Below are 13,941 nucleotides of genomic sequence, written 5' to 3'. Positions count from 1 at the left end.
GAGACCAGCTTGGGCAACATAGTGAGACCCTGTCTCTACAAAAAATAAAAATTAGCTGGTTAGCTCTGTGTGGTGGCATGCGCCAATAGTCCTATCTACTTGGGAGGCTGAGGTGGAAGGATGGCTTTAGCTTGGGAGATCCGGGCTGCAGTGAGCCATGATCACACCACTGCGCTCCTACCTAAGACCTTGTCTCAAAAACAAACAAACAAACAAACAAACAAACAAAAACCCATTTAATTTTTCATTAAAAACCCATTGAGATAGTTACTATTGTATTTCCTAAAGAAAATAATGTATGGGAACCACTTTTACATTAATATATTTCTACTGCTGTCTGAGCAGTAATAAAATATCACTAACATATTCCAACATTTCTTCTTGTGATCTTCATGGTTGGATTTTCTCCAGCAATGTATGATGCTTGCTCTCGTGATCTGCTTTATTGGTGTGCTCAGTTTAGATAGAAAGACTTCATAGATTTGGGATTTAGGACAAGAGGTGTGCTAAAACAGTTTTAAGAATAGGTTTATTTTTAGTGGTAGTTGATAATGTAAATAACATTGCAGTACATAATTCAATCTCATTTCTTTTTTCGACGCTATATAATTTAGACTGCACTAATTTTGGCTTTTTCTCATCTAGCTGCTTCTTCAATATAAGTTTGTTATGATTTTGAGCCTTTGTTCTCTAATCTCAAAAAATGTGGATTCTTAATAGTTTTTGTGGTTGTATAGCATGCTCAGGCTCTGGAATCAGACAGTCCTCAGTTCTGAATTCTAGTCATTTAAGAACTGCATGGATTTGGGCAAGCTATTTAATCTCTTCTATGTCTTCTATGCTACAGTTTCCACATCTATATAATGGGGATAGTTGTAGTACCTACCTCACAGCACTTGTGAGAAATAAATGACATTTTCCATAAAAGCATGGTATACGTACAAAAACAGACATATAGACCAATGGAACAGGATATAGAACCCAGAAATAAAGCTGCACACCTACAAACATCTGATCTTCAACACTAGTAAGCAATGTGGAAAGGACTACCTATTCAATAAATGGTGCTGGAATAACAGGCTAGCCATATGCAGAAGATCAAAACTGGACCCCTACCTTGCACCATATACAAAACTTAACTCAAGATGAATTAAAGACTGAAATGTAAGACCTAAAACTGTAGAAACCCTAGAAGAAAACCTAGGAAATACCATTCTGGACATCAGCTTGGGCAAAAACTTTGACTAAGTTTCCAAAAGCAATTGCAATAAAAACAAAAATTGACAAGTGGGACCGAATTAAACTAAAGAGCTTCTGTACAGCAAAAGAAACTATTAATAGATTAAACAGACAACCTACAGAATGGGAGAAAATATTTTCAAACTATGCATCCAAGAAAGGCCTACTATCCAGAATGTATAAGGAGCATAAATGTTGAATTCAACAAGTAAAAAACAAACAACCCCATTAAAAGTGGGCAAAGGTCATGAACAAACCTTTCTTAAAAGGAGACATACATATGGCAAACAAATATATGAAAAAAATGCTCAGCTTCACTAATTATTAGAGTAATGTAAATCAAAATCACACTCAAAACCGGTGAGATTCATTGGTTAGAATGGTTATTATTAAAAAGACAAAAATAACAGATTTTTGCAAGGTTGTGGAGGAAAAGGACTGCTTATACATTGTGGGAATATAAATTAGTTCAGCCACTGAGAAAAGCAGTTTGGAGATTTCTCAAAGAACTTAGAACTACTATTTAACCCAGCAGTTCCATTACTGGTATATAACCCCCCTAAAATAAATCATTCTACCAAAAAGACACAAGAACTTGTATGTTCATCACAGCATTATTCACAATAGCAAAGACATGGAATGAACCTAGGTGCCAATCAACAGTGAAGTGGATAAAGAAAATGTGGTATATATACACCATGGATTGGTACACAGTCTTAAGAAATAATCAAATCATGTCCTTTCAGCAACATGGATGCAGCTGCAGGCAATTATCCTAAGCAAATTAATGCAGAAACAGAAGGCTAAATACTGAATGTTCTCACTTGTAAGTGGGAGCTAAACATTGAGTGCACATGGACATAAAGATAGGAACAACAGACACTGGGGATTACTAGAGGGGGAAGGGTGGGATGGAGAAGAGGTTTGAAAAACTACCTATTAGACACCATGCTCTCTACCTGGGTGACGGGATCTTTTGTATGCCAAACCTCAGTGACGTGCAATTTAGTCATGTAACAAACCTGCACATGTACATACTGAACCTAAAATAAAAGTTGGAAAAAAGCAGATAGAATAAAAATTAGTTCTAATTTGGAAATTGAAAGTTATTAATAGCATTTTCATTTTTTGAGGGGTGTACATTTTATTGGAAACCTTAAATAATTTTCAGAAGACATCTTCAATCAAGTTTCTTGTGTGGCCTACACAGAAAACTGAAGCTTTTTGGATTAGGGGCAAGGAGACGGACAGTACAGAGGACAAGGACCCCTCACAATGAATGGCCTTCAGCTAGCTTTTGCCACAGCTTCTTCAATGGGTCCTAGCCTATAGAAGATCTGTTCTGGGAGATGGTCATATTCACCTGGCAAAATCTGCTAGAATCCTTTGATGGTATCCTTCAGGGGTACCAGCTTCCTCATATGACCTGTAAAGACCTCAACAACCTGGAATGGCTGAGACAAGTAACACTGTATTTTCTGTGCACAGGACATGGTCAATTTGTCATCCTGAGAAAGTTCATCCATACCCAGGATGGCAATGAGGCCTTGGAGGGATTTGTAGTCCTGCGGGATCTTTTGCACCCCATGGGCCACATCATAATGCTCATCACCAACAATGTTGGGATCCATGATACAAGAGGTGGAATCTAGAGGATCCACAGCTGGACAGATGCCCAGTTCAGCAATGACATGGGACAGCACATCCAAATGAGCAAAAGTAGTAGCAGAGGCAGGGTCAGTCAGGTCATCAGCAGGCACATAGATAGCCTGTACAGAGGTGATAGATCCCTTCTTGGTGGTGGTAATTATTTCCTGCATAGTACTCATGTCAGTGGTCAGGGTAGGCTGATAGCCCACAGCAGAATGGATTCCGCCTGATAAGGCAGACACCTCTGCACGAGCCTGGATGAAGCAACAGATTTTATCAATAAATAGCAATACATCTTGACCTTCTTGATCTGTGAAGTATTCAACCACAATCAGTCCAGTCAGAGTTACCTGGGCACGAGCACCAGGTGGTTCAATCATTTGACGTATACCAGTACTATCTTGGAGGTGGCATGTTTTAAGCTGATAACATCAGATCACAGAATAAATCATTGCCCTCACGGGTCCTGTCACCAACACCAGCAAACACCGAGTAACCACCATGGGCTTTGGCGACATTGCCTACTAACTCTATGATCACTACAGTCTTGCCAACTCCAGCACCACCAAAAAGTCAAATTTTGCCAACCCTGGCATAGGGAGCTAGCAGATCTGGTGACCTTGATATCAGTCACCAGAATTTCCTGCTCAACACTCATTTCCATGAACTCAGGAGCCTCAGCATGAACGGGAGCAAACTGTGTGGTTTTGATGGGACCTCTTTCATCAGGCTCCTTAATGACATTCATGATTCTGCCCAAAGTCTCAGGACCAACAGGAATTTTGATTGATGCACCAGAATCCAGGACTTTCTGGCCTCTAACCAAGCCTTCTGTACCACCCACAGCAGTGGTCCTTACTGTGCTCTCACCCAAATGCTGGGCCACCTCCAAAATCAGCCTGGTCTTCCTGCCTTGAACTTCCAGGGCATTTAGGGTATCCCATCAAACTAGACATCCACCACTGCATTAATGACTGCCATGATGCTCCCGGTGAGAGCATCTGCCTTCAACAAAGGAGATGCTTGTGATGCATTGTCCCTGGCAGGATGGACTGCTGTGGGAATGGCCTGCAGTAAGAGTTGAGCTATGGATAGCGATGCTGAAGGACTGAGTCCTTGCAAGGCCCTAGAGACTGAGGCAGCAGCCACAGGACCAACAAGACTCAACATGGTAGAGTCCGGGTGGAGTCTAGCACTTTCAATTTTGAAAGGTATTACTTTTGTAGAAACTACCTTTTTTTTTCATGCAGAAAATCTCTAAAATGTGATCAAAACAACTCTTTCTAAATTTACTTACATTTCTTTAGCTAAGCCATGTACTATGTATTCAATTTTTCAATGTAAATGCTTTGAAGAAATATGTATTTTGAGCATGTAAAAACATAGAGGTGGTTAAGAGCTTGGCATTAACTTATGATGGGTAAACGAATAAGTGGTCAGAAATGTTTTTCAGACATTTCTAATTAAATTTGTTTTAAAAATAAACCGACTAATTTCTCTGTCCATTTCAATTTATGATTTTGCAGCAAATATTTATGGACTTTTATAAACCTTTTGTTATTTGTTTCCTTATTTGCTGTTATTGATCTTTAGAATACGGATTGGGTAATTCTTTCTTATAATTGAAGTCGAATATAGAGAAGAAGCCTACTGAAGAGCTTTATGATATCATGTTACACCAGATACTCAGTAAATAGCTGCGTGATATATGAGTAATTATTTAAAACAGACTTTACTTTTTAGAGACATTTTAGGTTCAAACTTGAGCAGAAATTATAGAGTTCCCTTCCATGCACAGACTCCTCCACAGTCAACATCCCACACCAGAGTGATACATTTTCTACAAATGGTGAACCTACACTGATAACATTATCTCCGAAAGTCATGGCTTACATTAGAGTTCAGACTTGGTATTATACATTCTCTAGGTTTGGATAAATATATACTGATATGCATCTACCATTGTAGTATATGGAATAATTTCGCTGACCTAGAAATCCTCTGAGCTTTGACTATTCATCCGTTTCTCACCACCGACACCTGGTAATCACTATCTTTTTATTGTCTCCATAGTTTTGCCTTTTCCAGCATGTCACCTGTTGGAATCATACAGTATTCAACCTTTTTATATATGCTTCTTTCACTTAGAAATATGCATTTGAAGTTTCTTCAGGCCTTTTCATAGCTTTATGGCTCTTTTTTAAATTGTTGAGTATATTCCATTGTCTGGATATACCACAGTTTTGCTGAAGGACATCTTGGCTTTTTCCAAGTTTTGTCAATTATGAATAAAGCCGTTATAAACATCTGTGTGCAGGGTTTTTTGTAGACATGAGTTTTAAACTCATCTAGGTAAATACCAAGGACAGCAACTGCCAAATCACATGGTAAGAGTATGTTTAGTGTTTTAAGAACTGCCAAACTGTCTTCTAAGGTAGCTATACTACTTCGCATTACTACCAGCAATGAATGAGAGTTTCCATTGCTCCACATACCTGTCAGCATTTGGTGCTGTCACTGTTCTGGATTTTGGTCATTCCAAGGGATGTGTAGTGGTATCCCATTGTTGTTTTAATTTGAATTTTCCTAATGGCACATGATGTTGAACATTTTTTTTTACATGCTTATTTGCCATCTGTATATCTTCTTTGGTGAAATATCTGTTCTTGTCTTTTGCCTATTTTAAAATATTTTTATATTATAGTAATTTAATTTTGTTCCTGTATTATATTAATTTAATCTCCATTGAAACACAGGGTTTAAAATGTGTAAAATAATTTCAGCTTTTGTTTTAAATTCAGGGTGTACATGTGCAGGTTTGTTACATGGGTATGTTGAATGATGCTGAGGTTTGGGATACAAATGATCGTGTCACCCAGGTTGTGAGAATAGTACCCAAGAGTTAGTTTTTCAGTTCTCATGCCCCCCACTTTCTTTACTTGTTTCTCCAATAGTCAGTCTAGTGTCTAGTGTATAGTCCAGTCCAGTGTTGACACCTTTATGTCCATGAGTACCCAGTGTTTAGCTCTCACTTATAAGTGAGAACATGTAGTATTTGGTTTTCTGTTCCTGCATCAATTTGATTAGGATAATTATTTGATGATTTTTAAATCTGATTTTTTACTTTCTTATTTGTAAGTTATAAGAGTTAACTGTACATTTTAGATAATAGTCTTTTATTAGATATGTATTTTGCAAACATTTTCTCATAGTCTGTGGCATGTCTGCTTATCCTCTTGGTGGTGTCTTTCATAGAGAAGTTTTAAATTTATTTTAGTTTACACATATTGTTTTATTTCAGTAGCTTTTGGGGTATAACTGGTTTCTAGTTACATGGATGAATTATATAGTGATGAAGTCTGGGATTTTAGGGCACCTGTCAGCCTAGTAGTGTACGTTGTAAAAGTAGTTTTCTATTCCTTTCCCTCCTTCTACCCTCCCAACTTCTCAGTCTCCAATGTTCATATTACCACTCTCTATGCCTTTGCATACCCATAACTTAGCTCCTACTTAAAAGTGAGAAAATGCCATATTTGGTTTTCTGTTCCTGAGTTACATCACATAGGATAATGGCCTCCAGTTCCATCCAAGTTGCTGCAAAAGAGATGATTGCATTCTTTGTAATGGCTGAGTAGTCTTCCATGGTGTGTGTGGAACATTTTCTTGATGGGCATTAGGTTGATTCTATACCTTTGCAATTGTAAATTGTGCTGCAATAAGTACACATGTGTAGGTGTCTTTTTTATACAATGACTTATTTTCCTTTGGGTAGATAACCAGTAGTGGGATTGCTGGATTGAATGACGGGTCTCTTTTTAGTTCTTTGAGAAATCACCATCCTGTTTTCCACAGAGGTTGTAAATACTACTTTACATTTCCATTAGCAGTGCACATATGTCCCCTTTATACTACATCCATGCCAACATTTGTTGTTTTTTGACTTTCTAATAATGGCCATTTTTGCAAGAGTAAGATGGTATCTCATTGTGGTTTTAATTTGCATTTCCCTGATGATTAGTGATATTGAGTATTTTTTTAATACACCTGTTGGCAATTTGCATATCTTCTTTGAGAAATTTCTGTTCATGTTGTTTGCCCACTTTTTAATGGGGTTATTTGGGGTTTTCTTTCTTACTGATTTGTTTGAGTTCCTTATAGATTCTGCATATCTGCATATTAGTCATTGGTCAGATGCACAGTTTACAAATATTTTCTCCCATTCTGTAGGTTGCCCATTTACCCTGTTGGTCACTTCTTTTGCTGTGCAGAAGCTTCCAGTTTAATTGGGTATCGTTTATTTAATTTTGTTTTGTTGCATTTGCTTTTGAGGTCTTACTCATAAATTCATTGCCTAGGCAAATGTCCAGAAGAGTTTTTACTAGGTTTACTTTGGGAATTTTTATGGTTGGAGGTATTAGATTTAAGTCTTTAATCTATCTTGAGTTAATTTTTGTATGTGCTGAGAGGTCAGAATCCAGTTTTATTCTCCTATTCATGACTACCTAAGGACACTGAATCAAGTGTCCATTCTGCAGTGTATATTTTTGTCTACTTTATCAAGGACAAGCTGGTTGTAGGTATTTGGTTTTATATCTAGGTTCTCTATTCTATTCTGTTGGTCTATGGGTCTACATTTATCACAGTACCATGCTATTTTGGTTACTATATCCTTGTAGTATGATTTGAAGTTGGGTAATGTGATGCTTCTAGATTTGTTCTTTTTGCTTAGAATTAGTTTGGCTATTCAGGCTCTTTTTTTGGATTCATATAAATTTTAGGATTGTTTTTTCTAATTCTCTGAACAATGATGTTGGCATTTACATAAGAATTGCATTAAGTCTGTACATTGTTTAGCATAGTATGGTCATTTTCCCAATATTGATTCTTGCAATCCATGAGCAGTGGATGTTTTTCTATTTGTTTGTGTCATCTATGATTTCTTTTTTTTTTTTGCTGGTGGAAAATAACTTTTATTGAGACCCCACCAGCTGCAAAATCTGTTCCTGGCACTAAATAAGCTTCTTCCTTTGCAATTTGGTCTTTCTTGAGTGGTCCCATGAATACTTTCTTCTCCTCCTTGATCTGGAACTGCCCATGGCCAAACTTGAAGGTGGTGTCAATGAACTTAAGGTCAGTCTTCTCCAGGGCCCGCTGTTTGGTCTGCACCAGCAAGGACTTGTGGAGGGTGAGCACTCACTTCTTGGTTCCCATCAAACAGCCTTTCAGCATGACAAAAGTTATTGGTCACTTCACCATAGTGGACAAAGCCACCCAGGGGGTTGATGCTTTTGTCAGACAGGTCATAGTTAGTGGAGACCTTGTCCTTGATCAGTTTGATGTCATTGATAAGGTAGCCCTGGGCAATCTTATAGATCTTCTTGTTGATCTCAGTGCAGTGATGGTAGCCTTTCTGTCCAGTGCATGCCACAGGGAAGGCTGCATGAGCATGATGCCATGCTCTAATGCAGATCACCTTGCACAGGACTCAGGGGGTCTTGAGGGGCAGCCTCTTGCTGTGCCAATGTCTGGTGACTCCTTTGTAACCTTTGCCTGTGGTCACCCCAATGATGTTGATTATCTCATCCTGTCCAAACACTTGGTTCACAGGTACCTGCTGCTCAAGCCTCTCTCGGGCTCAGTCCAGCTTCTTGGCCATGGTGCCTCGGTTCACCTGGATCTCCATCAGGTGGGCCTTCTGGCACAGAGGAAGTGGGTGCCTCTGGGTGTGGGCAATGACGTGGATGACTTGGCAGTACTTCTTCATGCTGCTGAAGTCCTTCTCCAGCTGCTTCTTGCCATCCTCGTACTGCCATTTCTTGCAGTACTTGAGAAAGGCCTTCTTCTTAGATTTATGCCAGTTCTTATAGCCCTTTGCACTCATTGCTGATGTGCTCAGCAAAAATGGTCTTGAAGTTCCGGAGGCCTCAAGGGGTTTCCCTGTCACCCACATTGCCCACAACCACCATGGGTGATGTCTCCACAATGGACACAGCCTCTACCACCTCCGTCTTGTTCACCTTGGATTCTGGCCTGTCGACTTCCCACATGATGCGGGTCATGCCAGCCTTGTATCCCAGGAAGGCTGTGAGGTGGACCGACTTGGAAGGGTCATCTTAGGGTAGCAATTCACCTTCCCATGGTGCCTGCTGCTGCACTTCCAAGGCAGGAAGCCGAGGGACCCATGTCTGGGAACAGAGAACTTTCTGTGAGACATCATACTGTCAAATCCCGCCAGTAGAGTCATCTATGATTTCTTTCATCAGTGTTTTGTAGTTCTCCCTGTAGAGATCTTTCACTTAATGATAAAGTATATTCCTAGGGTTTTTTTTTTTTTTTGCAGCTATTGTTAATGGGATTGAGTTATTGATTTGATTCTCATCAGTGCTACTAATTTCCTCTTCTAATATAAATTTGACATATGACTCCAATTTCATTACTTCTTCTTGAGGAATCTTTGTTTACTCATGACACCAAGACAAGGTTTGCCAAATAGGACAAATAGATACAGGACACTTTGTTAAATTTGGATTCCAGATAAATAACAAATAATGAGACACACTTATAATAAAAATCATAAAATTTATTATTTACCTAAAATTCAAATTTAATTAGGTGTCCTGTATTTTGTCTGGCAACCTTAACTCAGAATTACTTTGTTTCTACACCCCTTCAGATTAAGATACTGCCCCACCCGCCAACACACAAATACATTCTGGATGGTCTTCAGTAGCATAGAACACTCCAAATAGATATCCTCTGACTTTCCCTTGATAAGTTCAAACGATTGACTAGAAAAAGAGATTCTCTTGCGTATTGCAAGTAGACATCTTCTTTTGAGAGAAATCCTCTCCCTCTGGTGAAATTTTCTGACAGTCATTCTGGCTATTTTCCCTATTCAGAATAAACCAGACCTCAGAAAGTGTGCATCCATCCTTTCTTTACTCTGGCACTTGACATTCTGTCCCAGGTCTATATTGGGAAGAGCAGCTAGTTCAGGTCATCTCTTATAAGTTTTAGCATTTTCCAAATTTATAAGAATATTCTTATTTTTTAATTTTAATCATTTTTGTGAAATTATGCATGTTGTGTTTTTAGATTAATTTAATAATTAATAGCTGTAGAAGAATTATTTACTTTAAAAGGCTTGGAAATTCTATAATTCTATAGCTGTAGAAGAATTATTTACTTTAAAAGTCTTGGAAATTGTGACGTTGATTAGGAATTTCTTCCTTCAGTCCTGGGACATTGAAACATGTTCTTCCCTATATCACCTTCCAAAATTAAATGAGGATATAGAAAGTAGGGCCAGTAAGGTAAATCATAAATATGGTAGCAGATTGAGCACCTCCCTTTGTTGAGTTCACCCTCGCACTGCCTTGATTTCTGAAAAGAAGTAATTCAACAACTAACTCTCCTGACCTCTCTTCACAAAACCAGGATAGGTTTTGTAACTTGCTTTAGTATTTTCAAAGTGTGGACAGCGCTATCATTTTAGGCTTACCGATGCTCCAAATCTCCAGATGGCCAATTTACAGATCTAATGTACTAGAAAGGGCACAGAACAGAGTATTTTCCAAAGCAACCAAGACCCACACTAAGCATGTTCCTGACACTGTAAGTAGCATACAATGTAGCAGGCTCTTCCTAAATGAAAACATCGTAAGACAAAATTACAACAAACTTAATTATAGATCTAATTGGTTTTTATTCACAATTCATTCATCAGGGTTACTTTCATTCTACAAAATAGAATGAAAGCTGCTGGACAATATCAGAACAGTGGGTTTTGTAGGGTGGGAATAAGAAAGTAAAACAATAGGAAAAAACTCATTGGTTAATATAAGGTTATTTTGGTTACTTTTCTGTAAGGGTTGAAGCAGAAGGGACTTCCTTATTATGCTAATGCAGGTAGACTGGAATCTCCTAATTTCAGGAAAAATGGTCTGTTCAGGATCTGTTTGCTTCCTTAAAGCTTCAGTTTGATTACGTGACATTTAGCATGAGTGACTCAATTTTGATTTGGTCTGGTCTGTTGTGGCCTAGTACATGGGCTCAGTACAAAATAATGGCCTCCCATCATTTTTGTTTAAAAGAAGTAAGAAATGGCAAAGGATGCAGAACCTTTTATTTGAGGGACCAGAGGACAGGTAGAAGTGTCATTGAATCAAGGCTTCCTAAATCTTTCTTAAATTCTGCTTTCTCATACCTCTTTCAATTATCCTGTTATTATCTTCCCCATAGTGTCCAGTTCCTCTTAAGTTCTGCTCCAGATTGATTTACATTTCAATTTACTCACAATTCACTGTTTTAATTCCTGTGCTCAGTTTACCTTCTTCCCACTGCCAGGTTCTGCCTACTAACAGCTTCATAATTGAATCCATTTTGTCTAGCTTTAGTCCCAAGCAGCCCTTTTTAGAACTGACCAAGGATTGGGTATATACCTAGACAGGATGCTTACAAGAGAAAACATTCTCCAAAGACACACATATTTACTTTACAAACAGTGTAAAGTATCACTTTTTGTGCTTATCTCCGTAAAGGTGAGAGAATGAGTTACCTTGTTCCAAGAATGAATGACTTAATTAGGGATTAATCACCCTAATCACCCTTCTGTTTGTCAACCTTTTGTTTTTCAAATAATTATTCTATATGTATGAACAATTTGTAATAATTAAAAGTACGGTAAGTACATCTTTCTGAAAATATATTAAAATGTTCAAATATGGAAAATAATAAATAAAATGTTAAAATAGACAAAAATCTATAAAAATCATCTTTATGAAATACAAAATCAATAATGCCCCTTGATTCTGATAAGTGCACAATTTGTTTGGGGGAAAAAAGTTAAAAAATATCCATTGCTGTAGTAAAAACAAAGGATCAAAAGATTTTTTAAAGTGACAGGAATAAACTTGTGGCCTGGCAGAAAAAGCAACAAAACAACTAATGCTGAAAAATAATTTCTAAATGGTAAACAAAAGTGATTGTAAATGATTTATGACCATATTATTTTGATTTGGAAAGTTTGTTTTCAAGGAAACTGTTTGAATCTTCTCAACTGAGAAGTTTCCATTTATCTTCTACAAAGCTCTCAAGATTTGCCCCAGCAGGTATCTGAGTGACAGCAGGTACAGTAATACTCCTTCTAGTTAGTATCTGTGGCGATACAAGAAACTCAAGCATTCCTTTAGGAGGGCAGTGTCAGAAACCCCAGGAGCCTAGGAATTCTCACTAGAGACGTTTCAACTGTCACGTGACTCAGGAGACTGCTTCAGGCTTCTCATGTGCTTATTTAGACTGTAGGCTTCTAGCTAGAGCAGAGTAAATACCCTCCATTGCTGTGTAACCTGTGAATGGTGATCTCTGTCTTTTTACATTATCATGCTTCTTCATTCACACAAGTGTGGTTTGTGGAGATTAAATGTAAACCTCATGTTTGTTACCTAGACATGCAGACTCTTATTTCCAAACCCAAACCTGAAATAGGAATCAGAATATTTTCAGACTTTTCTTTTCTTTCTTTCTTTCTTTTTTTTTTTTCAGATGGAGTCTAGCTCTGTCGCCTAGGCTGGAGTGCGGTGGCACGATCTCGGCTCACTGCAACCTCCACCTCCTGGGTTCAAGCGATTCTCCTGCCTTAGCCTCTCGAATAGCTGGGATTACAGGCACCCGCCACCATGCCCAGCTAATTTTTGTATTTTCCGTAGAAATAGGGTTTCACTGTGTTGGCCAGACTGGTCTTGAACTCCTGACCTCGTGATCCGTCCGCCTCAGCCTCCCAAAGTGCTGGGATTACAGGCGTGAGCCACCGTGCCTGGCCTAGATGTTTTAAGAATAATCCATTCACATCACAGTAGTGAGTGAGGATTTCAGGGAACAGATGAAGTTTATTCCTCAGTGTTTCACCAGGAAAACCTGCATTGGCCACATTCTCCAACCAGAAGGATTCCCCTCTATATTCTTCTTCTGGGAAGCCTCTAAATTTCTCTAGATCTTGTCCTACTTGGCTGTCAGCCCCCCTTCACCCCCATCACAATAGAACAATTATAAATCTCTCAGTTAAGAATCTCTCAGTTTCTAAAGCTAAATTGGAACACCCTACCCTTTACTTGAAAAATGCAAAAAGACATTTAGTATTCTAAAGCTAAAAACAGCACTCAGAAAAAAACAATCTTCTCCACTTAGTATAACTCACTTCCTTAAAAGGCAATAGAGAATTTTAAGTAAACACTGTTTTCCTATGGATACATATACAATATAAATGGGCATATTAGTTTTGTTGTTAGGTAGGATGGAGACATTGAGTCTCATGTTACTTCATTAGCAGTATCCATTCAGATAACTGCTGACAGATATCTATTAGAAGCAAATAGAAACAGTAGCAAATAAAACATAACATACATACAGCATGCTGTCATTCATCTAGGGATTAAAGTCACTTGGACCCATGGAACTGGCATTTGGACCAATAGGAATGTACTGGTCAATGTTTCACTGATTACAAGCTGATTGTAAGCATTGCATTACAGCCTTATACCAATTATCAAAACTAGGTTATTCAACGTTAGTAGTTGATGTAGAATTTTAAGACTCTAATCAGCACATTAGAGCAGTTTGCTGCAGAAAGGTGTGCATTAGGCAGATGTGTTTTTACCACCTGCTTTCTGTCTTAATAATGCAGATAACAGTTACGGGGCCCTATTAAGTGCTGGGTGCATTTTTGATGTGTTTTCTGATTTTATCCTCACAATATCCCCCTGACATGAATATAATTATCACATTTTATAGATGAAGAATATGAGACATGGAGAGATTAAGTAACTGACTAAAGATCAAATAGCTAATAAGTTGTCAAGCCCAAGATGTGAATACAGGTCTGCTTTGACTTCACACACCCTATATTTATCACTACAATATAAATCTCTCTGGCATCTGGCATTCTGATTTTTTTAAAAAAGAAAATAAAAAGAAAGAAAATAGCCCAAAGTGGGAAGATTAAACTTTGTATGGAGACTAGTATTTTCCCTCACCAAGAGGCTCAGCTACATTTTA

At 38.1% G+C, this 13,941-nt stretch overlaps 2 pseudogenes; both read right to left on the bottom strand.

The window, feature by feature from the left end:
- Positions 1-2,478: 2,478 nt before the first annotated feature.
- LOC103232041 (ATP synthase subunit beta, mitochondrial pseudogene) lies at positions 2,479-4,059 on the bottom strand (annotated as a pseudogene).
- A 409-nt stretch (positions 4,060-4,468) lies between these two features.
- Positions 4,469-9,103, bottom strand: LOC103232042 (large ribosomal subunit protein uL3 pseudogene; annotated as a pseudogene).
- Positions 9,104-13,941: the final 4,838 nt, after the last annotated feature.

This window comes from Chlorocebus sabaeus, chromosome X (genome assembly GCF_047675955.1).
Source record: "Chlorocebus sabaeus isolate Y175 chromosome X, mChlSab1.0.hap1, whole genome shotgun sequence".
In the NCBI taxonomy this organism is placed as follows: Eukaryota; Metazoa; Chordata; class Mammalia; order Primates; family Cercopithecidae; genus Chlorocebus; species Chlorocebus sabaeus.
Note: the sequence above shows the minus strand (reverse complement) of the source record. Positions and strands in the feature narration are given on the sequence as shown.